Source organism: Mesoplodon densirostris, chromosome 14 (genome assembly GCF_025265405.1).
Source record: "Mesoplodon densirostris isolate mMesDen1 chromosome 14, mMesDen1 primary haplotype, whole genome shotgun sequence".
Lineage (NCBI taxonomy): Eukaryota > Metazoa > Chordata > Mammalia > Artiodactyla > Ziphiidae > Mesoplodon > Mesoplodon densirostris.
In genome coordinates, this window is record NC_082674.1 from 69,617,366 (window position 1) to 69,644,342 (window position 26,977).

General features: G+C 43.0%; 1 protein-coding gene and 1 non-coding gene across 2 annotated transcripts in view; one reads left to right on the forward strand and one right to left on the reverse strand.

Annotated features, from left to right (window-relative positions):
• Window positions 1–26,393, reverse strand: part of IL1R1 (interleukin 1 receptor type 1) — a 96,667-nt gene extending 70,274 nt beyond the window's left edge. Inside the window, exon 1 of the mRNA XM_060117753.1 lies at window positions 26,137–26,393. The gene's annotated coding sequence lies outside the window, so the exon portion shown is untranslated. The remainder of the gene's footprint in view (window positions 1–26,136) is intronic.
• Window positions 22,329–22,414, forward strand: LOC132502275 (small nucleolar RNA SNORD86). The gene has a single exon (XR_009534467.1). It is a non-coding gene; the product is annotated as a small nucleolar RNA SNORD86 (small nucleolar RNA).
• Window positions 26,394–26,977: the final 584 nt, after the last annotated feature.

The window sequence follows — 26,977 nt, forward strand, 5'->3', positions numbered from 1 at the left end:
CCCAATCCAAAAATGGGCAGAAGACCCAAATAGACATTTCTCCACAGAAGATATACAGACTGCCAACAAACACATGAAAGGATGCTCAACATCTTTAATCATTAGAGAAATGCAAATCAAAACTACAATGAGATATCACCTCACACCAGTCAGAATGGCCATCATCAAAAAATCTACAAACAATAAATGCTGGAGAGGATGTGGAAAAAAGGGAACACTCTTGCACTGCTGGTGGGAATGTGAATTGGTACAGCCACTATGGAGAACAGTATGGAGGTTCCTTAAAAAACTACAAATAGAACTACCATATGACCCAGCAATCCCACTACTGGGCACATACCCTGAGAAAACCATAATTCAAAAAGAGTCATGTACCAAAATGTTCATTGCAGCCCTATTTACAATAGCCCGGAGATGGAAACAACCTAAGTGTCCATCATCGGATGAATGGATAAAGAAGATGTGGCACATATATACAATGGAATATTACTCAGCCATAAAAAGAAACAAAACTGAGCTATTTTTAATGTGGTGGATGGATCTATAGTCTGTCATACAAGTGAAGTCAGAAAGAAAAAGACAAATACCATATGCTAACACATATACATGGAATTTAAGAAGATAAAAAATGTCATGAGAACCTAGGGGTAAGACAGGAATAAAGACACAGACCTACTAGAGAATGGACTTGAGGATATGGGGAGGGGGAAGGGTAAGCTGTGACAAAGCAAAAGAGAGGCATGGACATATACACTACCACACGTAAGGTAGATAGCTAGTGGGAAGCAGCCGCATAGCACAGGGAGATCAGCTTGGTGCTTTGTAACCGTCTGTAGGGGTGGGATAGGGAGGGTGGGAGGGAGACACAAGAGGGAGGGGATATGGGAGCATATGTATATGTATAACTGATTCACTTTGTTATAAAGCAGAAACTAACACACCATTGTTAACCAATTATGCTCCAATAAAGTTGTAAAAAAAAAAAAAGAAAGAAAGAAAGAAATGCATTAAGGAAAAGAGCATTAAGTCTGTTGAAGCCAAGAACCACTGTTCCAAACCTCTTAACTGATCCCTGAAAACAAAGCCACCACTCAGGCATAAAAAAAGAATGAAATAGTGCCATTTTCAGCAATATGGACGGACCTAGAGATTACCGTACCAAGTGAAGTAAGACAAAGACAAAAATTATGTGATATCATTTATATGTGGAATATAAAAAAATTGATACAAATAAACTTATTTACAAAATAGAAATAGACTCAGACATAGAAAAGAAACTCATGGTTTCCAAAGGGGATAGTGGGAAGGGGTGGGGGTATAAATTAGGAGGTTGGGATTAACATATATACACTTCTATATATAAAATAAATAAACAAGGTCCTACTGTATAGTCCAGGGAACTATATTCAGTACCTTCTAATAACACATAATGGAAAAGAAGAGATATATATGTATAAATGAATCACTTTGCTGTATACCTGAAACTAACACAATATTGTAAATTAATGATACTTCAATTTTTAAAAATGGTTATAAACCTCTTAACTCATCTCTCAGAACAAAGCTACTAGTTGGAGGAGAAAAGACTATTTTTTGGGGGCTCATCCTTGTTGTTGGTTTGTTTACCCTTGACTTGATCCCATTCGTCATCCAGGTTTGTGACCTAAAGGTCTTCCAGTAGAACCAGTTCAAATTCAAACCAGTCTTCCAGTACAAACCAGATGCTTGTAGCGTCTCAAGCATCACAAAAGAGATCTATTTCCATGGACGGGCCCCCAGGAGACCCTCTCAGCTTTCCTTTTGAAGCACAGAGAGTGTGAGCTTTCTTTTTAGAACTTGGTTTTATTAATGTGAACTCTGACAGTTTACAGTCAAGACCACAAGGAGGGCTTGACATAACCACACTGGCTGACCCTGCTGGGCAGTAAGTGCCACAGCGGGGCTAGAAGCTCTTAACGTTTAGTGCTTCTCCTTTTTAAGCATCTCCCTTCCTCCTACCCCTCACCTGTGTGCCACACTGGCTGCTAAATGTGACTGCTCTCAACGTACCTCAGAAACTCTTCCTTTCAATTCCTGGGGAAGCCCTCGGTCCAAGAAACAATAATAAGGTTACCAAGACCTCTGACCAAGGGGGAAAGGAGATATTGTTTGTACCAGACTAGATCCCAGCTGAGAATTATTCTTCATGCAGAGGTAATGAGGGAAGTTGCAAGAGAAAATCCTCTAGTGTGGTTTTCCTACCAAGTTGTTCTACAGAGAAAAGATGGCACCTGCTAAATGATCAGTGGGCTCTAGATGGCTGGGGAGTAGCCGAGAAGGAGTCTCCAGGATATCCTCCCAGTCATCATCCTCCAAAGCTATAAGGGTGGCCATTCCGCCATCTTCCTCTCCATCCTCAGCTAAACTTCTCCTGCCTCAGCTGTGGGCGTTGCCATCTGAGTGCTTTACTTAGATGGACTTTCCCCTCCCCCTTCCTCTTTCCATCCTTTGCCCCCTTTTCCTCTCCTTCTTATTCTTCATCTCCCTCTACAGTCTCTTCCAAGTCTCATTCCTTGCTCTCCATCCACCAAGAAAGACCCATATGAGATACTACCTGTATTTTTATATTTTCTTGCAACTGTATCAACGTACCTTATTTTAAACTGTAACATTTTATCATTGTATATATGTAAAGTATTGATATAATTCATAAGTATTCCCCCCAGCCTTTTCATTTACCATTAATATTTATGGTATCTTCTGCTCTGATTTACTCAAATTTGTTTTAAGCCTAGAATTCTGGGAATACTTCATTCCGAAAAAGCTAAATGCATTTATGAGAAAACTCACCTTGCTTCTCAAAGTGGGGCTGATGATGCTTTTCCCAACAAGATATAAATACAATTTTACATATAATAAGAATAGCACGGCATTGGAACGTCTGAGGTTAAATGTCTTTGAGTGATGAAATTTGGCGTTTTACTAGGTAATCCTCTGAATCAACACGCCTTGGATTGGAATGCAATGTCACCTTAAGGAAACAGACTGAATGTATTTGAATACTTAACTCAAGGCCGCATTCAGCCTTGCTCCATTTATATAATGTCTTTGGGTTGGTGTCTACTCAGTGTACAGTGTACCCCTATTTCTCAGGAAAGGGAACCAACTTCCCTGTTCCGCCACTTCCCGTCTATAGATGTGGGCCTAGGGAGGAAGGGATGATACCCTGGGCCATGGCTGGCTGGGCCAAGAGCGTTTGCTAGGCCCAAAGCTAGAGCATTCACTTTCTCTCTCCCCAGAATTTTACATCCAACCTGAAACACACATCCTATGAGTCACGGTTGGAGTCAAAACAAAGAAGGTGCTATTCCGCTTAGAAATTCATCTGGGACATGCGGGGCGGCTATGTTTTCCTCTATATGAACCAGAGATGCAAAGAAAGGCAGTTTTCATAGAAAGAGAGAAGCAAGAAGTGGAAATAAGAAGAGAGAAAGACTCCTCAGGCTCTGCCAGGCAACCGTCCAGGCTGTTGCGGAAGCCAGGTGGCAGCCCCGAAGGTTGGTTACAATTTCTCTCTGTTTTGCTTGAGCAAAGGCAGATCATTTCAACAAGCTCATGGGTCTTGCCATTGCGAAATCCTATCGCTTGTTATCACCAACATCCACCCGAGTGCATCTCACTCTTCACAGTGAACTTTTTCTCAGATTTGGTTGTTATTACACAATTTGGTCCCTCTCTACTTCATGTCCACTCATTCGTTATCATGTGTGTGTGTGTGTGTGTGTGAGAGAGAGACAGAGACAGAGACAGAGACAGAGAGAGAACTGACACAGAAAGCTCTGACCTAAGTATAGAAGTTTTCAAAGAAAGGCACTGTTTGAGGTTAACCTGTTCCTAAAAAGGACATCCAGCTAACCCCAAAGTGTCCTGAACGATGGCCTTCACCTCTGGATCCACTGGGCCCTCGGGCCTGGCTCTCATTGTACAGACTCAGGAATTCAGGTTTGGTGGTGTTTCACACGCATACTGTTCTTGTGAGGCAGATGTGTCAGTCCAGAAAGGAACTCTGACTATTTAGCTGAAAATAAAACCTATAACTTCCAAAGGGACAAGCTATTATTATTTACTGACAGCACGTTTTCTTCTTCCAGGAAGGACACAGTGGGAAACCACAGTAGCATCGGAAGTGTTCTTAATGATCAAGGAATCAGACAGAAGGATGGGTCCAGTGTTTAATGGCATCTGTCTTGGGGACCTTCATCCCCACTCTGCATCAGCACTTCTCAGTGGCTGTGACTGGTGCATAGCCAGGGTGGGCACTGTCGCATTTGTCCAGGAGTCCGTATGTCTTGCTCCATGGCAGCCTCAGGCTCTTTTTTTCTCTTTAGCTGTATTCCAGGATGTAACAGGGAAGCCAGCCTATTGCATGAAGGTGGTGGAATGCCATTTATACTGATTAAAAGGGCGATCTTATGTACTGGGAATTATATTTCTTGAAAGTATCCAACAATGTATATTCTTTCTGGGTCACCCTTTAATTGTTTCTGGTTGCCTGGTAGCTTCCTACCTTTGAAGGAGAGGCATCCATTACCTTGGGGAGAAGAAGACGGAGTCTAGAACAAAGAAGGTATTGCTTGTCTTAATACTCCAGAGTAGAGTTTAAGGCCATGGCCAGACAATAGCCTAAGCCAAGTGTCCTTAATTGTAATAGGTGCAGTGGGAAAGGAAAAAAAAAAAAATGCTGACAAGTAACTATGACCTGTCATCTATTGCAAGATGTATCTTAAAATGTGGTGGAAAATGTGCCAGGCTTTGCCGAGAGACAAGAGGGATTTATCTGGAACTCCTCAAACTGGGCTTTACATCTCAAGAGCCAGAGAGGAAGAGTGGACCCACACACCAGAGAGGGAGCTGGGCTGGACTAGGACAGGGAGGCCTTCCACCCAGCCCAGGAGGGCACGGCCTGTGGTTGATGGGAAGAGCCCGCAGAAAGAGAAAAAGGAGGAAGCAAGAGCTTAGCTCTGATGGTCAAGTCTGGAAGCGGGGGTAGAAACCTATGGTCACTGGGCTCGTGGCTTCCTCCCCGGGGGGAGCCTGGGAGGTGGCAATTGCCCCAGAAGGGTGGGCGCAGAGTGAGACCCGGCTTCCAGCCAGGCACAGAAGGATCCCAGAGCCCAGAGGCACCAGCAGAGTGGGAGAAGCCACCAAGAGCTCTGGGGACCAGGAAGCTGGAGTCCAGGAGCCTCACATCTGGCGCAATGGCAAGGCCCATGGCTGTTGGCACCGAGCAGCTTCATGGCCCACACCCGGTGAGACCTGTCACACCACAGCTGACACACAGGGCACAGGAAGCCACAAGGACCCAAGGACAGGGGCTACCGCCTGACCCAGCAGGATGAGGCATCTCCCCTTGAGGGGGGCAGGCTGGGACCTCTCCACAATCCCTGCAGATGCCATACCAACGTAAGGGAGAGGACCCGTGGCAGCCGGGGGCGTTGCCCTGAAAGGCCAGGTCCCAAGAGTTACTGAGATTTAAAATAAATTCGGTGACAGACATAGTCATACCTGCCCTGGGCTAAAAACCTTGACCTGGACCAAGCATGCTGGAACTCGTTAATCCTGGCATGTATTCATTCAGTAAATATTTATGGAGCACATACTACCTGCCGGGCAATGTTCTAGGTACTTGGGATGGATCCGAGAACGAATCAGGCAAAAGCCCTACCATGGAGCCTACGTTCTGCAGGGGTGAACCAACAGTAAACTGTGACCATAATAAAGAAGGGATTTCCATGGGATGTGAGACACGAACCAGGAAAATAAGTGTCTGCCTCAAGGAGTCCGGGCCTGAGAGCAAAACTGTGTCCAGTTACACAATATCCATCCCCCCCGGCACCCCTACACTTGTGTATGCCAACGTCGCCTCCCTCTGAAGGACCCTGAGGACAGAAAGATGAACACAAGGTAGGCTGTGTCCTCGAGGACCTGACAGCCCAGCCTGTGAGTCTGCACTATGGGCTTCACGGGGCAGGAACTGTGTCCTTTCCTTCATTTAACAAATGTTTACCGAGCACCCAGTGAAGTGCATGCCTGGCACTGGGCACTCACACAACACACAAGACATTCACAAAGCACACACGGCCTACACAGCACACACAGAAAATATACACATACGACAAACAACGCACGCTCAAACAATACACCCTCACACAACACACACAGAAAAGTCACACAACATACCACATACACAAAACCACACACTCACACAACATACACAAAACATATACACAGCAAACACAACACCTGCCACACACAACACACATGCTGACCCAACACATGCATCCAAGTCTCCGTGCTGAAATGTTTTCACATTAAAGCCCCCAGGACAGAGATGCAGGCTGATGGGGCCAACCAACCAAGCAAAATATGACCACATGGAGGTGGTGAAAGGAACGAAAGCCTTAAGACCTGGGTGGAGTGGCAGGGTGCGGGGGGGGGGGGGTCCCGGCTGAGACACTTCAGGACAACTCTTGGGGGTCCCAAGTTCCCGCAGGCGCCCCCCCGCAGGCGCCCCCCACAGGCTCTGAGGAGGGATTTAGGACCATGAGAGTTGCCTACAATCAAGAGCTCGGGGTCTGCTCTCATGATGTAATTTCTTTAAGATGCTCTAGACTCTGTTCCTGCAGGGCCGAGAAGACCACCAGGCACCAGGTGTACCTGCGTGTCTCTCAACACCTGGCGCTTCAGTAAAGGTTATAGTCACATCGTGCAACCGTGTCATCGGGGTTTCCTTTCCAGAAGTTAGTATGATGCAGTGAAGTTTAAAACAATAACCTGCCGACAGCATGAAATTTATTTTCTAACTTTCAGCGGATCAAAGGAAGTGCAGTTTGGCTTCCATAGTGAATATCCCAGTTTTGCATGACAGCACAAAGTGTTTTGAGAGGAAGAACCCTCTGTGGTCAAAGGCATATCTTTGAAGTGCAGTAAGGAGCTTATGTTTTAACTAGATATTCTTGAGTTATTGAAAGAAAGTTCCAATCTCACTATGGCACGAAGTTACAGCTTTTACCATTACCCTCTGATAAACATTTCTTTGGTCCCAGCTGAGCTGTATACTTATTTTGAACAATTTTAAAAGGATATGTGTGTGTGTGTGTGTATATACATATATATAGTATATATTGTATAGTTTTAAAAGAATATATATATATATATATATGTTTCTTTTCTTGATACTTTCCAAACATATTCTTTACCATGATTGTAATGAAAAACTCCCAGGAGGTAGCAGTTTTAGCACTTTTTCAAGGTCTGAATAAATGAGATTAACTCTTGAAACTCAAGTGCTCAGAGTAAATGTTTTCTGCCCAGTCGTGTCCCCTGCACACAAGCGTTATTTCCTAGAAACCCATATCACACATCCCCAAGGGGCCATACAGACTTGGACAAACATTTAAACGAGCAACAAGCTGCCTCAAGTCCTTTTTGGAACAAGGTGAGATTCACCTAAACAAAGAAAGAAGCAGGGAACATGCCAGGTGAAAGTTAGGATGGAGAATCGAAGGTGGCTGAGTGCAGAAGTGGCTCAAGTGAAACGTTGACAGCTGTTCAAAGATCTGAGAGTTGGAGGCAACTAACAGTAACATATGCAGGCCCTTTACTTTGCAATGTCAACAGAAGAGCTAAGCCACAAATGCGTGTGCCGGGGATGCCACGAGCAACATTAACTCACAGACAGGAGAGGCTCAAGGTGCCTCCAGCTCTACCCATTCCAATGGTGCTTCGTCAGCCTCAGTTCCCCATCTGTCACATGGGGAAACCAGAGCCCACCTGGCCAGGATGGTGAACATACAGGTAAAGTGCCTATTGCTGTAGTTGGCACATAGTAGGTGCTTTGTGCTGCTATTTTTGGTCCCCTAAGATAGGTAGGGGATGTGTTACAGTTTCAAGCCTGGAGTAAGGATGCCTTCCCAGTCCAAAACTGGACCTGCGGTTTGATGAGAAAAGGTGCAGATATGAGGCAACACTGCCCAACATCGAAAACTAAGACCTTTTTCAAAATCTTACCTCCCGACTCCGTCACACATCCAAGAGTCACACATAAATAAGTCTTACCTTTACGAAGTGACTTTTTCCTTCCTCCTTTACGACCAGATTCTTTCAAACTAGGTCAAACACTTATTGCAATGGGGTTATGAATTAATGTGAGAACAGTAAGAAGCAGAACTGAGAAACTATAGACATGCAAAGTTTATCTAGAAGAATGTTACCCTTGTCATACAGAAAACACTAGGACCCAGCATAGCAAGTCTGCTAACGTGATTTCACCCTTTTCTGCCAATGGGAGAAAAAGTGAACCCGAGAGTTTTCAGGACCATAAGCATCCTCCTTCTCTGTGTGTGTGTGTGTGTGTGTGTGTGTGTCTGTGTGTGCGCGCGCGCGCTGGAGGGGAGGGGAGGAATCCTCTAATGTGTCCAACACAATGCAAATAAATACTCCTTAAACTGAAATATGATTGACATGTTAGTTTCCGGTGTACAACATAATGATTGGATATTTGTATATACTTTGAAATGATCACAATAAGTCTAGTGAACAACCCTCACCACCCACAGTTACAAATGTCTTTTCCTGTGATAAGAACTTACAAGATCTAACCTCTTAGCAACTTTCAAATATCCAAGGCAATATTCTTAACTATGGTTATCATGCTGTATATTACATCCTAGGACTTATTTATTTTATAACTGGAACTTTGCACATTTTGACCCCTTCACCCATTTCACCCCTCCCCACCCCCTGCCTCTGGTAACCACCAATCTGTTCTATCTCGGAGATAATTCAAAATCAGACTTAGACAAAGTGATCTCAATTATAGGGAAATCGCTCTCCCTCCTCTCCCCTTTTAGACAGAACCACTAACAGCACTTTCTTATAAATAAAATTCTCAAAATGCATTGAAGAACATTTAGAAGCAATAAAATTAATCCAGAAACATCACTGGCAGAAGTATGTTGGCCATCTGTGCCAAAAACTTGCTGACCTTTCAATGTTATTATTGTATTGTGAAAAGAATTTTTAAACAAGCAGTTACCATATTTACTTAAGACTCAATGTGGCCAAGACTGAAGAAAATACCGTGTGAACCATCAGGCCTCTTAATGACCAGAGAATCTTTTTCTACTCAAGAGTTTCACTGTCACTACTTGAGACAACAAGATTATATGTGTGGGAGGCTCTTCAATTTTCCCCCTCAGAAGGAGGTCTGCGGAAGAATAAAGGAAGTAGTGCTCAAAGCTAGAGAAAAGGAGAGGTGAATAAGGCAGCAATCAGGAAAGGTCTGAACCACCCTAATGCAATAACCCACCCACTCTGTGGACACGAAACTGACGTGTGGAACCTACGTGGGTGTTTTTCCCACTTTGTCAAATGAGATGGTTAGACCAACACAGGCTTTTCTTCTAAAGCATCCAGATTAGCTGGATAAAGAGTGCTAGGCCAGCCCCTACTTGCCCTTTGCTTGGGCTTTGGCAGTCAAAACCCACCCCCGCAGGGCTCCCACTCCCCTGCATGAAGCCCAGACCACTGGCTCTCATTCCAGACCTGCCTTGCCTCCCTGACTCCATCTTTCTGACAAGGTCCCCGCCTTGCCTTGATGCTTCTTGGCTGAGGTCAAATCACAAAGCAGTCTCCTTGCCAGTTTCTTCACTGTTCCCTCATTCCCTCTGCCCAGACTGTTAGCCTTCTTCCTCCTTCTCCTTCCAGGCCCATCCTCAATACTGTATGCTCCTTTCAGAGGGCATTCTAGAGTTTTCCCACCCCTCCAACCAGGGGAAACAGGTGACTATCTCCACCTCCTCTGAGCCCTTGACTTCACCTCCCCGTCCCTGGTGGCACCAGCACCCCGGACTCCGTATGGCTGAGTTCTTCTCTCCCTGATACTCATCACATGCTGAAAGGTAAGCTCTTTCCCTTACTGACCATAGCTTGAGCAGAGCAGATGTTTAAATCTTTGCCGAATAAATGAAAGCGGCTCCATTTACACTACTTACACCCACTGTCCCTTAGAAAATTCAAACCACACGGACGGGACAGAGAACCTGTGACCATGTTCAGGAACAAAGTTTTCTGGGAAATGGACCTAAATTCCCTCAGCAGAGGGATTTCACAATCACTCAGGACAGCCTCCTTCTAGCCAGCTTCTTGTTGACTTGGGTAAATTATGGCTGTCTATTTCCCGGGTCAGTGATTCTCAGGCCACATTATAACACCCGCACCCGGAGAGTTTTTTAAAAATCCTTCTGCCCAGGTCTGCTGCATCTCAGACCTATGCCATCAGAACGTCTGGGGGGTGGGGCCCAGGTACAGGTAGTTCTTAAGGCTCCCCAGGTGATTCCATCGTGCAATCAAGATGGACAAAGGCTGGCCTAGATCACAGAGGGTGATCATAGTCAGTAGATATTTGTACGTAGCTGAGTGGGTCCCCTAATGCAGCAACACCATTTTCTACACCAACTGGGCCGACAGGGGCCAGGCAGAGGAAGAGAGTCCAACTTCAGGGGTTTATTCACACACAGCAGGTTTCCCTGGAACAATAATTCATGAGCCAGACATCAGTTCCAGACTAAAGGAAGTGTCTGTCTCCGCCACCCCTCCTCCGCCACCCTCCCAGCATTTTTCACTTTCCTATGAACCTAGTTTTTATATACTATGTCACATTACCTAAATTTCTTAAACATTTCAACTGGGAAAGAAAATCTAGAACTCTGATCTTGCAGTTAAATAAATCTCAGAATTTGAGGTTGATGAGAAATATTCAAGTGTGCTGAGTGATGTGGGGTGTAATTTCCCACATTATTACAATAGCAAAAATGTAACCTCTCCTTCTCCCTATGAGTCAGCTCAGTAAACCACTGCGATAGTCTAGTGAAGTGCTTAAACCTTGAGGGAAATTTGTTCAAAAGAGGTTGTCATGGCAAGTATCACATGAGATTTTTTAAATCAACAAGTCAAAGTACCCATTCTATCACCCCTGACTAGAATCATATATTTTCTCCCCAGGAAAGAAATGCTGTGACTTTTTGCCTATTGCTTAACAGGTTATTGTTTTGTTTGTTTGTTTCCCAGCTTAATTGAAATATAATTGACATATAACATTGTGTAAGTTTAAGGTGTACAACGTGTTGATTTGATATATTTTTATACTGTCAGATATGACCACCATAGTGTTAGCTAACACCTCCATCCCATCACATAATTACCACTTCTTTTTTTGTGGTGAGAACATTTAAGATCTACTCTTAGTGACTTTCAAGTATGTAATACAATATATTAGCTACAATCACCATGCTGAACATTAGATCCCCAAACTTGTTATTCTTATAACTGGAAGTTTGTACCTTTTGACCAACATCTCCCCATTTCCCTCACTCCCCAGCCCCTGCAAACGCGACTCTACTCTCTGTTTCTCTGAGTTCAGTTTTTTTTGATTCCACATATAAGTGATATCGTACAGTATTTGTCTTCCTCTGTCTGGCTTATCTCACTTAGCTTAATACCCTGAAGCTTCTTCCATGTCCTTGCAAAAGGCAGGGTTTCCTTTCTCATGGCTGAATAGCATTCTATTGTATGTCCAGTATGTACCACATCTTCTTTATCCATTCATCTGTTGACAAACACTTAGATTATTTCCATATCTTGGCTATTATGAATAATGCTGCAATGAACATGGAAGTGTAGGTATCTCTTTAAGATACTGATTTCATTTCCTTTAGATATATATCCAGAAATGGAATTGCTGGATCATATGGTAGTTCTATTTTTAATTTTTTGAGGAACCTCCATACTGTTTTCCAAAGTGGCTATACCAATTTACTTTCCCACCAACAGTGCACAAAGGTTCCCTTTTCTCCACATACTCATTAACATTTGTTATCTGTTCTTTTACTGATGTACAGATTCATTAACAGATAGATGATACAATCTGTGAAACCAGGTTCCTCCCACCTATTTCAGGCAGAGTATGTTTAATCCTTCCAGAGAAATATCTGTTGAGTTCCTATTATAGTTGAATTTTTACTTTATAATATGTATTGTATTGGTTGTAGCTTAAATATTATCTACAGACCGTTTCGGAGGCTAGAAAATAACCCTTGTACATAATGCCTTCTTTAAAAACTAGCTTACAGGTAACATGTGCCAGCTTGGATGATAAATTCCCATAAGAAATGTTAGAAGGGAGCCTTAATCATGTTCCCCACGTGAACGAACTCTGAAAGCTTCAGCACTCATACAAATATGAGTTCAAATACATCTCAAAAAGAATTATTCATCGACTAGCACTTCCCTTCTTTGGGTCCCGTTATCATATCAGCACAATGAAACGTGAAGAGGTTTGGGAGCCCAACTGACCCAGGTTCCAATCCTGACTCTGTCATTCATCTGCCACCATCTGGAGATGGTACCTGCCTAAATCTGCTACCTCTGGCCTCCATCTTCCTTTGGGACAAATTGAAAACAGTAAAACCTGTGTACAGAGCACAGGTAATGTCTGTAAAGCACCCAGACGTCGCCAGGAGGAGCCAGATGACAGCTGACCCTGGTTCATTCAGGATGGTGGCAGATCTGCCCAGAGCAAAGAGGTCAAAGAGCCAGCAATCGAAATCCAGGTAATAAATGGTCTGAGAAAAGTTGTCCCACGATTTCCAGTCAAGTTCTGCCCTCTCACTAAGTCCAGGAATTGAATGAGGGAAACCACATCAACCTCTGGGGTCATACTCATGGCTGTGGAATGTGTTGGGTTTGCAGCCATGTTGGACTATATTGTTGGTGTAAGTGGCTGAGTGGCTACAGTCAAAAACACCAACACTGCTTACCTCAGCCAAGAAGTTCAGCATCTTCAGAAAAAAGAGGATAATGTATAAGTGTGTCCACTTCCAATAATTTCCCCTCAAATGATAAAAAAGGCAAAACTCCACAAAAGACACAATCACGCCATCGCCTAGTTCTATAGCAACATGATTATTCAGTTGTTCATTGATTCGGAGAATGTCTGAAGCCTTCAGACATCAAACTCGCTAATATTCTCACTGACGTTTTAGTCATTGTCATGAACACACTGAACACCGATATCGGAAAACCAAGAGCCTAAAATATATGAATCCTAAAATATTTATTTTAATTACAATTAGCACAGATGCCATTCAAGTTTTATAAATATGTTTCTGGACTTTTCCTTTGTAAGTATTCCTTTGGCTGCCTTGTAAGTATTCCTTTAGCTGCCTTGTAAGTATTCCTTTGCTGACCCTTTTACCTCCTTATCATTATCACTAGACAAGTCCCAACCCCACCCCATGTTGTGCTGGATTGGGCCCCTCTGTCTAAGTTGAGCATCTGGAACTCATCTGTGGAGTCCCTTCTCCTCCGGAGCAAACACTGCTCTCTTCTCCCTGGACCAGGAAGCAAAGCTAGCTGAGGTGTTAACTGATCTCACAGCTGTCCCACTTCCTGCCCAGGTGGTCCTATCTCCATGGAAACCTGCATCCCTGAACACGTCTTCTGGGCCAGCAGGTCCCGAAGCCTTCATCCAGACACACCACCTACACACACACACACGCACGCGCTAATCCCCACTCTGCTCTGGTCACAAATCACCATTTGTGCCCTAGATAGGGGCCTGAGAGCCCGACCAACAATACTTGACCTCAGTCCCCTGTGTTTCTTCACAAGACAGAAGCACCTCTGGGCTTAGAGCCTTAACCATCAGGCACGTGAGGGTGTGGTCCAGCCCTTCTGCAGGGCCCTGCCAATGCTACAGGCTCGGAAGCCAAGCAGCCCCATAATAACGGAACCAGAGGGGCCAAAGTGAAAGAGGATACGGGGCAGAGAAAGAGCCTCTCCTCCAGGCCTTCCCCAACGATGAGGCTGACGAATTTTGCTCTATTTGGGGGTGCTTGGAGAGCATCCTCAGAGAGCTCAGAATCAGGGGCTAGTCCCAGCTCCACCCTTGGCCCACCCCGTGGCCTTGAGGAAAGCTCTTGATTCTTCACCTCTAAAGATAGAAGGAACACCCTACCTGCACCTCCAGAGAAGGATATAAGAGAAGCTCCAGCTCCATGGACTCCCCAGCACCAAACAGGCCCCCGCAGTGGTCTGCAAGGCCGGAGTTCTCATCTGGAACCAGAAGTGGCTGGGCCTCTTTGCTGCCCCTCTGCCTGCCTTTTGATCATTGACATTAATTCTGTCTCGAAACTGTAAGTAAGAAAGTAAGAAGCTGCTGCTCACTTTCTTCCTCTGTGTTTTCCCGACCTCCTCCACCTCCTCCTCCTCCTCTCGACACTGGAAGCACCAAGCACAGGGCTCAGCCCGGACCGGACACTCATGAATCATTTCTCAAAACCCTCAGTTAATTTAGCAAAGTGTGAGAGGATGAGCGAGCACGCCCTTTGTACACCTAGTTTCATTCCTGGGAGAGGCAGAGTGCGTGCCTGTGGAATGTCTCCACGGCCACGTTCAGGCAAAGCACCTGTCGCTTGTCACACACCCAGGAATCCAGGGCTGGGCGAGACAGTACAGTGTCCTGCGTGCCAGCCCTGTGGAAGTGTCCGCCCTGCCACATCTCTCATGGTAAATACAACGACGTCCCCCAGTGCTTGGGCACAGGGATTGGGCTTCTCTAATATCACACAGGTGAGCACTCGTGGTCTGGGAGGTAAGACTGTACACACTCTGGCACCATCTCCCCAGCCTGTGACTGGGAAGTTCAGAATAAAACCCAGGCTCCTTACCATGGCCCCGTCTCTGTCTATGCCACCGTGATCTGGTCCCGTCTCTGTCTACACCACCGTGATCTGGCCCCATTCTCCTGCCCCCCCCCACAGGGCTCACATGCCGCTGTGCCCTTTGCCTCAGACCTCACGCCTCCTCACAAGGACCCCCCATCACCAGGTAACGTAGACTCAGCCCCTTAGCCAATGTCTCAGCAAACGTCTGTGTCTTTCACAACACTCATCACACACTGGACTCGGGCTACTGCCTGGCCCCTCTGTGTGCCCAGCCCTACTGCAGCGTCCCATGGCTGGACACCCACGAGGCTCCAAAAACAATCGTCATGATCACAGCTGGTTTTAAAACAATCTCAATGCCACTGCACACCTATTAGAATGGCCAAAATCCACAACACTGATGGCAGGTGCTGTCAAAGATGTGGGGCACCAGGGACCCTCATTCACTGCTGGAGGGGGTGCAAAACAGTGCAGCCACTTTGGAAGACAGTCTGACAGTTTCTCACCAAACTAAACATACTCTTACAGTACGATCCTGCAATCAGTCTCCTTGGTATGTACCCAAAGGAGTCGAAAACTTATATCCACACAAAAACCTGCACATGGATGTTTATAGAAGCTTTATTAATAACTGTCAAAACTTGGAAGCAACCAAGATACCATTCAGTAGGGGAATGGATAAATCACCAGTGGTCCATCCAGACAATGGAATATTATTCAGTGCTAAAGAGAAATGAGCTATCAAGCCATGATAAGACATGATGAAACCTTCAATGCATAATACTAAGCAAAAGAAGCCAATCTGAAAAGGCTGCATAATGTATGATTCCAATCATATGACATTTTGAAGAGGTGAAATTATAGAGACAATAAAAAGATTGGTAGTTGCCAGGGGGCGGGTGGGAGGAAGGATGAACAGGCAGAGCACAGAGGACTTTTAGGGCAGTGAAAATACTCTGTATGATACTATAATGATGCATACACATCATTCTATATTTGTCTAAACACATAGAATGTACCACACCAAGAGTGAACCCTAAGGTAAACTACGGACTTTGGGTGATAATGACGTGTCAGTGTAGGTTCATCAGTTGTACCGAATGTATCCCTCTGGGGAGGGGGACATACTGATAATGGAGCAGGTTATACACGTGTGGGGCAGGGGGTATATGGGAAATCTCCGTACCTTCCTCTCAGTTTTGCTGTAAACTTAAAACTGCTCTTAAAAAATAAAGTCTAAGTAGAACTACCATATGACCCAGCAATCCCACTCCTGGGCATATACCAGGAGAAAACCATAATTCAAAAAGATACACACGGGGCTTCCCTGGGGGCACAGTGGTTGAGAGTCCGCCTGCCAATGCAGGGGACACAGGTTCGTGCCCCGGTCCGGGAAGATCCCACATGCCGCGGAGCGGCTGGGCCCGAGCCATGGCCGCTGGGCCTGCGCGTCTGGAGCCTGTGCTCTGCAACGGGAGAGGCCACAACAGTGAGAGGCCCACGTCCCACACACACACACACAAAAAAAAGATACACGCACCCCAGTGTTTATTGCAGCACTATTTACAATAGCCAGGACATGGAAGCAACCTAAATGTCCATCAACAGAGGAATGGATAAAGAAGATGTGGTACATGTATACAATGGAATATTACTCAGCCATAAAAAAGAATGGAATATTGCCATTTGCAGAAACATGGATGGACCTAGAGATTGTCATACTGAGTGAAGTAAGTCAGACACAGAAGGACAAACATATGATATCATTTATATGTGGAATCTTAAAAAAAGGGTACAAATGAACTTATTTACAGGACAGAAGTAGTGTCATGGATGTAGAAAACAAACTTATGGTTACCAGGAGATAAGGGGGAGTGGGTAAATTAGGAGATTGGGCTTGACATATACATATTACTATATATAAAATAGATAACTAATAAGGACCTACTTTATAGCACAGGGAACTCTTTTCAATACTCTGCAATGACCTATATGGGCAAAGAATCTAAAAAAGAGTGGATATATGTATATGTATAACTGATTCACCTTGCTGTACACCTGAAACTAAGACAACATTGTAAATCAACTACATTCCAATAAAAAATTCAAAAAATAAAAAAATAGTCTAAAAAAACCCCTCAGCTATGATATGAGATATGAAAAATTCGAAAACACACTGAGTTAACCTCTTCCCCCTATAAGATCACCAAAGCTAAAACAACAACAATAAAAACAGTTTGCTAGCATACTGTGTTGGCAGACGTGTGGAGAAACGTTTTCTCAAACATTCCTGGCAGAGGTGTTAACTGTTATAACCTGATGGGAGGTGGGTGGGCAAATCACAAATGCACACAAGCCTCTGACCCAGCAGTGCCACTTCTAGGAATTTAGCCAACAAATACGCTTGCTAGCACTTCTGCAAAATGACACAGGCATGGCTGTTTGTTATTCATTGCAACATTGGTTGTAATAGCAAAAGACTGCAAACAAGTTATTAGTCAGCAAAAGGTTAAAAAAGCAGCTCGTTAGATGCAGATTTGGAGCCAGGTACAGATGAGTGTACATCATTGGCATGTGTGATGATTAATTTTATGTGTCAACTGAACTGGACCATGGGATGCCCAGATAGCTGGTGTGTCTGTGAGGGTGTGTCTGGAAGAGATTAGCACCTGAATTGGTGAACTGAGCAAAGCAAATGGCCCTCCCCAGTGTGGATGGGTGCCATCCAATCCTCTGGGGGCCTAAATAGAGCAAAAAGGCAGAGGAAGGTTGAATTAACTCTGCCTGACAACTTGAGTGAGGATGTCGATCTTCTCTTGCCCTTGGCACTCCTGGTTCTTAGGCCTTCAAACTAGACAGGTGTCTACACCACTGCTCTCTAACTCTCAACCTTCTAACTACACCATCTACTTTCCTTGGTCTACAGCTTGTAGACGGCAGATCCTGGGACTTCTCAAGCCTCCATGATGGCATAAGCCAATCCACACCTTATAATAAGTCTATTCCTAGATAGATACATATAGACAGATAGACACATATATAACCAAGAGGAGATTGATACAGCTATATCGATACCTACATATCTACATATATATCAATCTCCTATTGGTTCTCCAGAAAGAGAACCCTAATACAGTGTCAAAGAGGTGGAAGAAACTATTAACTATCAACCTATTGGTGAGAAAGAGGGAAAGACTTCACTGAATAACCTTATTAAAGCCTTTTAAACTGTGCGTTATCTATTCAAAAGCACGCAAGCTATGTGTTTTTATTCATTTATTCTCCCTAGAATGAGACCGTGTCATGAATCCCAGTCATGCACTAAGTACTGATGTGACTGTAGGCAAATCGTGTCCCTGCACTTACATTTCTTAGTCTGCAAAGTAAGGTAATAATAAAGACTACCTCGTACACAGGGCATTTAGAACCAGGTCTCACATGTAGAAAGAGCTCTATTGGTTATTTGCCATCATCATTACTTATTCAATACCAGGTTCAAACCATTGCTAAATGTTCATTTGATCCCAATTTTAACAACCGACCACTGAGCTGAGGGTCAGAGTGAAACTCTGTACCTCCTGCAAAGCTTTCCATACATGCCAAGTCCATGGGGTTTGCACTTACAAAAGCTGCGATCTCCGCTTTTCCTGATTCTACCCTGGGTTTGTATTCATTTGCTTAACATCCATTAAGAGCTTTAAAGTCTTACTCAGTAGAAACAGAAACCAACCCACACTAAACTAAACCAAGAAAACAATATGTCCCAGATAAAGCTCCATTTTTAAATCCTCTGTAATTCCTTTGGGGATATTCATTTCCCTGCAGAGTTGGGTAAAAACGTTCCTAGCTCCCTTCCACTGACTCATGCGAGAAACGTTCATCAAGCCCTCACAGGGTGTCGGACCCCAAGCCAGGCCCAGGAGAGAGAGAAACACATAAAACCAGCCCCTACCTTTCAGAAGCTCTCACTGGGGATCCAAGTAAAGCAAGTGGATGGTGAAAATGCAATATGAGAAGAATGGCATATTATCCCATGTGCAGGTGAGATAAATAAGCAACAAAATAAATCCTGTTTTTAATCTAAAGTATGTCCATGAGCTACTGAATCTAGGAACCAAGAAACATGTTGTAACATGCACAACCTTCCAAGTTTAGAATTAGAAGACATTGTCAAAATGTCAGCACGCAGCTCTCCCCAAACTAGATACTCTATAAGGTGAGGCTATAAGTAAACTTCATATTAACACTAGTAATAGTACCATTTGGTATTTTTACTTTCTTTCTATTTAAAGAACATTCCTCTAGCTTTTCTCTTTATCTTCCCAGTAGGATCATGTGGTGGAGTGGAAAGTCAGTCCTTACCTCTAAATTGTAGAGATAAAAGGAGATAAAATCATAAAGACTGAGGTTTGCCCTCAGTTGTTCAAACGGTAAATAAAAAGTCAGCAAAAGCATTTGACTCCCACACACTCTGGGCAAACTTGCTGAGAGACATCAAATGAGGTCAAAGCCCTCAGAAATTAGGTTGGCAAAAGTTACTGTGAGAGAGGATTGGTTTGATAATGTAACCAAAAAAAGACAAGAAGCTGAACCCAAAGGGGCAGAATGGGAAGCCAGAAGGTTTCACAAAAAGTGTCCTTGAAGCAAATTAAGACAACAGAATACTCTTGGCCAGTTATCAGATTAGTACACTTCAGAAAAAAAAAAAAAAGGTGAAAAACCCAATGCTGGTGAAAGTGTGAGAAAAGGGTGTCCATACAGTGCTGGAGGGAGTATACATGACTAGTACTTTCCTAGAAAAATTTAGTAACAGAAGCAAGAGCTTCAAATATGCTCATGCCCTTTGACCTCTGGGATTTTATTCCAAGGAAATAATCAGGAAGAGATGCATAGGTTTCCCTATAGGAATGTTAGTTTGGGGAATGCTAATAATAGAAAAGAAAAAAATCAAATATACCAACATGATTTAATAAGTCATCTGTGTAATGTGATTAAAAAGCTTTTGTAGGAAGAAATACATTAGCATGGCAAAACACTCACAGCATATTGCTGAAAGGGAAAAGCAGGTGATAAAACATCATGTACAGTACAAGCATGTTTTATCAAAAATGTAAATGTGTTCAGAGAAAACCATACCCACCAAAATACTAACAGTATTTATCTCACAATGTTAGGTTTTATGTTTCACCTTTTTCATTTATCTCTATGTATTCTTTTTTAATTTTATTTTTGACCATGAGCATGTGCTGTCTGTGTACTTTTTTTTTTTACATCTTTATTGGAGTATAATTGCTATATTTTAGAAGTGGATCACAGCCACTCCGTGACCTCGCCTGTGGAGTTTCTCTCCTCAGCAAGTTAACAGTGCCCAAAAGGGTTTGTAGGTTAAAGATTAAAAACTGAATGTTGGAACTTCCCTGGCGGTGCAGTGGTTGGGAGTCCGCCTGCCAATGCAGGGGACACGGGTTCGAGCCCTGGTCGGGAAGGATCCCACATGCCGTGAAGCAACTAAGCCCACGTGCCACGACTACTGAGCCTGCGCTCTAGAGCCCGCGAGCCACAACTACTGAAGCCCACGAACTACAACTACTGAAGCCCACGCGCCTAGAGCCCATGTTCCACAACAAGAGAAGCCACCGCAATGAGAAGCCTGCTCAGCGCACCAAAGAGTAGCCCCCACTCGCCGCAACTAGAGAAAGCTTGTGCACAGCAACAAAGACCTAATGCAGCCAAAACTAATAAATAAATAAAATAAATTTAAAAAAACTGAATGTTGAGTAGAGACAGGCCAAAAGCATCTTTCAGAATTCATCACTACTCGTCAACAGATGAATGGATAAAGAAGATGTGGCGTATTTATACAATGGAATATTACTTAGCCATAAAAAAGAATGAAATAATGCCATTTGCAGCAACATGGATGGACCTAGAGATTATCATACTATGTAAAGTCAGACAGAGAAAGACAAATATTATATGATATCACTTACATGTGGAATCTTAAAAAAATGATACAAATGAACTTATTTACAAAACAGAAATATACTTACATAGAAAAAAACCTTATGGTTACCAAAGGGAAAAGGTGGGGGAGAGATAAACTGGGAATTTGGGATTAACAGATACACACTACTATATATAAAATAGATAATCAACAAGGTCCTACTGTATAGCACAAAGAACTATACTGGATATCTTATAATAACCAATAATGGAAAAGAATCTTAAAAGGAATAGATATATGTGTATAACTGAACCACTTTGCTGTACACCTGAAACATTCTAAATCAACAATACTTCAATAAAAAATACTTTTTTATCATATGATATCACTTATATGTGTAATCTAAAAAAAGGTAACAAATGAACTTATTTACAAAGCAGAAATAGAGCCACAGATGTAGAAAACAAACTTATGGTTACTGGGGGGAAGGAGGGGAGAAGGATAAGTTGGGAGACTGGGATTGACATATACACACGACTATATATAAAATAGATAAGAAGAACCTACTGTATAGCACAGGGAACTCTACTCAACACTCTGTAATGACCCATATGGGAAAAGAATCTAAAAAAGAGTGGATACATGAATAACTGATTCACTCTGCTGTACACCTGAAACTAACACAACATTAACTCAACTATACTCCAATATTTTTTTTTTTTTTTTTGCGGTACGTGGGCCTCTCACTGTTGTGGCCTCTCCCGCTGCGGAGCACAGGCTCCGGATGCGCAGGCTCAGTGGCCATGGCTCACGGGCCCAGCCGCTCTGCAGCATGTGGGATCTTCCCGGACCGGGGCACGAACCCGTGTCCCCTGCATCGGCAGGCGGACTCTCAACCACTGCGCCACCAGGGAAGCCCTCCAATAAAATTTTTTTTTAAAATAAAATGCACTAATTTATAAGTTAACTTTTAAATTTAAGTAACTGTGAAAAACTATTAGAAGTATAGTAATATAAAGCAAATTGGAATAAATGTTGAAGAAACTCTAAAAAATACATTTTTAAATAAATAAAGTAAAATAAAATAAAATTCATCACCACTATTAGGAACATCAAATTCATCTCGAGAAGTGTCCCTACTCCTTCCAGATGGTATGTCTCCTCTCTTTCCCCAACTATCCCACGTTTCCAGTGAGCACAGATTTCCCCTCGGCCCCCAGCACACACATGGTGGCCTCCAGTCACCTGTGGGTGGACATGTGATTCACCAAACCAGCTAGTCACTCGCTGCACCTTTTGAAATGTCCTTCCCACCATCCAGCCCTTCACACCCTCACACCCACAGTGCAAAGTCACATTTGGCATAAGAGCAAGAGGAAGTCTGAAGTTGAATTGAATTGAATGCTTAACCTCATTTTTGTTTTCTTCCTTCCTTTCTTTAATATCTCAGATTCTGTCCCATTTTCTTATTCTTTCACACAACAACATTATTATAGGACATATAGAGGTCAAGGGTGTCCAATAAGAAATACAAGGCAATGTTGACCAAACCCTGAGGGCCTACAGTCTTCCTTGCAACTCCAGATATAACATTTTCAAAGCCACTGAAAAAGCATGCTGAAAACAGTGATGGCTGACCAGGACTCCCTGAGCTATACAGGCCTCTGCTCTGGGGGTGATGGCCAGTCCTAGTGTCTAAGTGATTCCCTAGGCCCAGCAAAGGGACCCAGTTTCCAGAGCCCAATAAAAATAAAAACAAACAGCAACAACAACAACAACCATGCTCAAGCTTTTAAGGGTTCATTGTATCTATTGAGATGATCATATGGTTTTCTCCTTCAATTTGTTAATGTGGTGTATCACATTGATTGATTTGCTTATATTGAAGAAACCTTGCATCCCTGGGATAAATCCCACTTGATCATGGTGTATGATCCTTTTAATGTGCTGTTGGATTCTGTTTGCTAGTATTTTGTTGAGGATTTTTGCATCTATGTTCATCACTGATATTGGCCTGTAGTTTTCTTTTTCTGTGACATCTTTGTCTGGTTTTGGTATCAAGGTGATGGTGGCCTCGTAGAATGAGTTTGGGAGTGTTCCTCCCTCTGCTATATTTTGGAAGAGTTTGAGAAGGATAGGTGTTAGCTCTTCACTAAATGTTTGATAGAATTTGCCTCTGAAGCCATCTGGTCCTGGGCTTTTGTTTGTTGGAAGATTTTTAATCACAGTCTCAATTTCAGTGCTTATGATTGGTCTGTTTATATTTTCTGTTTCTTCCTGGTTCAGTCTCAAAAGGTTGTGCTTTTCTAAAAATTTGTTCACTTCTTCCAGGTTGTCCATTTTACTGGCATATAGTTGCTTGTAGTAATCGCTCATGATCTTTTGTATTTCTGCAGTGTCAGTTGTTACTTCCCTTTTCATTTCTAATTCTATTGATTTGAGTCTTCTCCTTTTTTTTCTTGATGAGTCTGGCTAATGGTTTAAGCTTTCGACAAAATTCAACACCCATTTATGATAAAAAACCTCCAGAAAGTAGGCGTACAGGGAACTTACCTCAACATAATAAAGGCCTTATATGACAAACCCACAGCCAACATCATTCTCAGTGGTGAAAAACTGAAACCATTCCCTCTAAGATCAGGAACAAGACAAGGTGCCCACTCTCACCACTATTATTCAACATAATTTTGGAAGTTTTAGCCACAGCAATCAGAGAAGAAAAAGAAATAAAAGGAATCCAAATCAGAAAAGAAGAATTAAAGCTGTCACTGTTTGCAGATGACATGATACTATACATAGAGAATGCTAAAGATGCTACCAGAAAACTACTAGAGCTTATCAATGAATTTGGTAAAGTAGCAGGATACAAAATTAATGCACAGAAATCTCCTGCATTCCTATACACTAATGATGAAAAATCTGAAAGAGAAATTAAGGAAACACTCCCATTTATCACTGCAACAAAAAGAATAAAATACCTAGGAATAAACCTACCCAAGGAGACAAAATATAAGACACTGATGAAAGAAATTAAAGATGATACAAACAGATGGAGAGAAATACCATGTTCTTGGATTGGAAGAATCAACATTGTGAAAATGACTCTACTACCCAAAGCAATCTACAGATTCAATGCAATCCCTATCAAACTACCAATGGCATTTTTCACAGAGCTAGAACAAAAAATTTACAATTTGTATGGAAATACAGAAGACCCCGAATAGCCAAAGCAATCTTGAGGAAGAAAAATGGAGCTGGAGGAATCAGGCTCCTGGACTTCAGACTATACTACAAACCTACAGTAAACAAGACAGTATGGTACTGGCACAAAAACAGAAATATAGATCAATGGAACAGGATAGAAAGCCCAGAGATAAACCCACGCACATATGGTCACCTTATTTTTGATAAAGGAGGCAAGAATATACAATGGAGAAAAGACAGCCTCCAGTAAGTGGTGCTGGGAAAACTGGACAGCTACCTATAAAAGAATGAAATTAGAACACTCCCTAACACCATACACAAAAATAAACTCAAAATGGATTAAAGACCTAAATGTAAGGCCAGACACTATCAAACTCTTAGAGGAAAACATAGGCAGAACACTCTATGACATAAATCACAGCAAAATATTTTTTGACCCACCTCCTAGAGAAATGGAAATAAAAACAAAAATAAATGGGACCTAATGAAACTTAAAAGCTTTTGCACAGCAAAGGAAAACACAAACAAGACGAAAAGACAATCCTCAGAATGGGAGAAAATATTTGCAAATGAAGGAACTGACGAAGGATTTATCTCCAAAATATACAAGCAGCTCATGCAGCTTCAATAGCAAAAAAACAAACAACCCAATCCAAAAATGGGCAGAAGAACTAAATAGACATTTCTCCAAAGAAGGTATACAGATTGCCAACAAACACATGAAAGGATGCTCAACATCACTAATCATTAGAGAAATGCAAATCAAGAATACAATGAGGTATCACCTCACACCAATCAAAATGGCCATCATCAAAAAATCTAGAAACAATAAATGCTGGAGAGGGTGTGGAGAAAAAGGAACCCCCTTGCACTGTTGGTGGGAATGTAAATTGATACAGCCGCTATAGAGAACAGTATGGAGGTTCCTTAAAAAACTACAAATAGAACTACCATATGACCCAGCAATCCCACTACTGGACATATACCCTGAGAAAAACCATAATTCAGAAAGAGTCATGTACCACAATGTTCATTGCAGCTCTATTTACAATAGCTAGGACATGGAAGCAACCTAAGTGTCCATCAACAGATGAATGGATAAAGAAGATGTGGCACATATATACAATGGTATATTACTCAGCCATAAAAAGAAATGAAATTGAGTTATTTGTAGTGAGGTGGATGGACCTAGAGTCTGTCATACAGAGTGAAATAGGTCAGAAAGAGAAAAACAAATACCGTATGCTAACACATATATATGGAATCTAAAAAAAAAAAGATTCTGAGGAACCTAGGGGCAGGACAGGAATAAAGACACAGATCTACTAGAGAATGGACTTGAGGACATGGGGAGGGGGAAGGGTAAGCTAGGACAAAGTGAGAAAGTGGCATGGACCTATATACACTACCAAATGTAAAATAGCTAGCTCGTGGGAAGCCGCTGCATAGCACAGGGAGATCAGCTCGGTGCTTTGTGACCACCTAGAGAGGTGGGATAGGGAGGGTGGGAGGGAGACACAAGAGTAAGGGGATATGGGGACATATGTATACGTATAGCTGATTCACTTTGTTATATAGAGGAAACTAACACATCATTGTAAAGCAATTATACTCCAATAAAGATGTTTTAAAAAAAAGATTCCATTGTAAGCTCTTATGGAAGGAAGCATGCACAAATCTTGCTAATACAATATATTATAATTTTAAATGCAATCGGTGATATCTGTTTGTAGCAATGCAATGCCTTCAGCCAAACACAGGCCCAGGTTATGCCACTCTAGAACTGTAGAAGCATAAAGGAAAGTCATTAAATGTCTTAATTCTAACAACTACTACAGCATTTTAAAAGAACTTTACAATACCCTTCAGTTAAACCTCGTGATTTACCAAAAGACACATAACTATTGATGGCTTATAGGTAGTATGTAGTCATAAAATATATCTCCCACATATTTCATAGTTAATCTTCCATGGAATAAAACATATGTAATCATAGGTGAGCTTTTAATAGGGCTCACAGACACACTTAGGGTTAAATATGCCTACAGAGCCGCATAACTCCAAGAAATCCTTCAAATCTTGTCTCAACAAACAGCATGACACTGTCAATTTTATCAGATTCCATTTGACCCTCTTAAATACTTCATCAGTATAAGTAAACAAAGGGAAAAGGAGGGGAAAAAATACAGAAATGAAAACCAAAGTGCAAAGCAATCATCTTACCGTCCCCTTTCCTTATGGTTGGAGGCTTTGGGAACAGCTGGCCCCAAGGGAGGTGGTAAGTCAGGGTCAGCCCGCAGGGTTTCTGTCCCTGGATGGAGCCCGCTGAGTTGACGGTGGTTATTAAAAACAAAAGTGCATTTAGAAGTCAGCCCTGGATGGAGTTGCTAATTGCGCTTTTCTTTCCCAAACAGCTTTCGGTCTGGTCTCTACATAGGAGAGGGATGCCTCACAGCTTGTCAGGAGACCCAACTGTGCAGAGGCTGAGAGAAAGGAGAAAGTGGGCTCCAGTGATGCCTCTTAGGGCTTTAATCCTCAGCTGTGACACATGTGGGGAACTAGAAACAGGAAACTCTGAGCCCGGCAGGCAGCCAGAAGCATTCAGAAAACGTGCCAAGCCCTTTCGAAATACCACACTCTCCACTGAGCATTCACTCCTAACAGTTCACAGGCTGTGTCTCTCTTCTCAAATGACTGAGCCATAAACGTGGGCAAGGCTGGCCCACAGACATCTCGTCTGTCACAGTTCCTGTCATCAGAATCTGGACCAGTCCACAGGCCTGGGGTCTCCTATGCCCTCCCTCTTCTACGAACCTCCCAAGCCTCTTGTAATGACATCCACAGATGGGAGTTCCCGGCGATGCTGCAGGACCCTTCATTCAGGTCTCTGCATGTTTCAGACGCAGGGCCTCTTCCTACTGTGCCCACCGCCCCTGCCATGTGCCCTGGGAACACTGCAGGGATCTCTTCTCAGCATCCCGGAGGCGAGGAGACCCAAGGGTCACCCCTGGGCTCAAAATCCATCAGGGCAGGGAGGATTCGGGGAAATGTAGCCAGAGCTTCT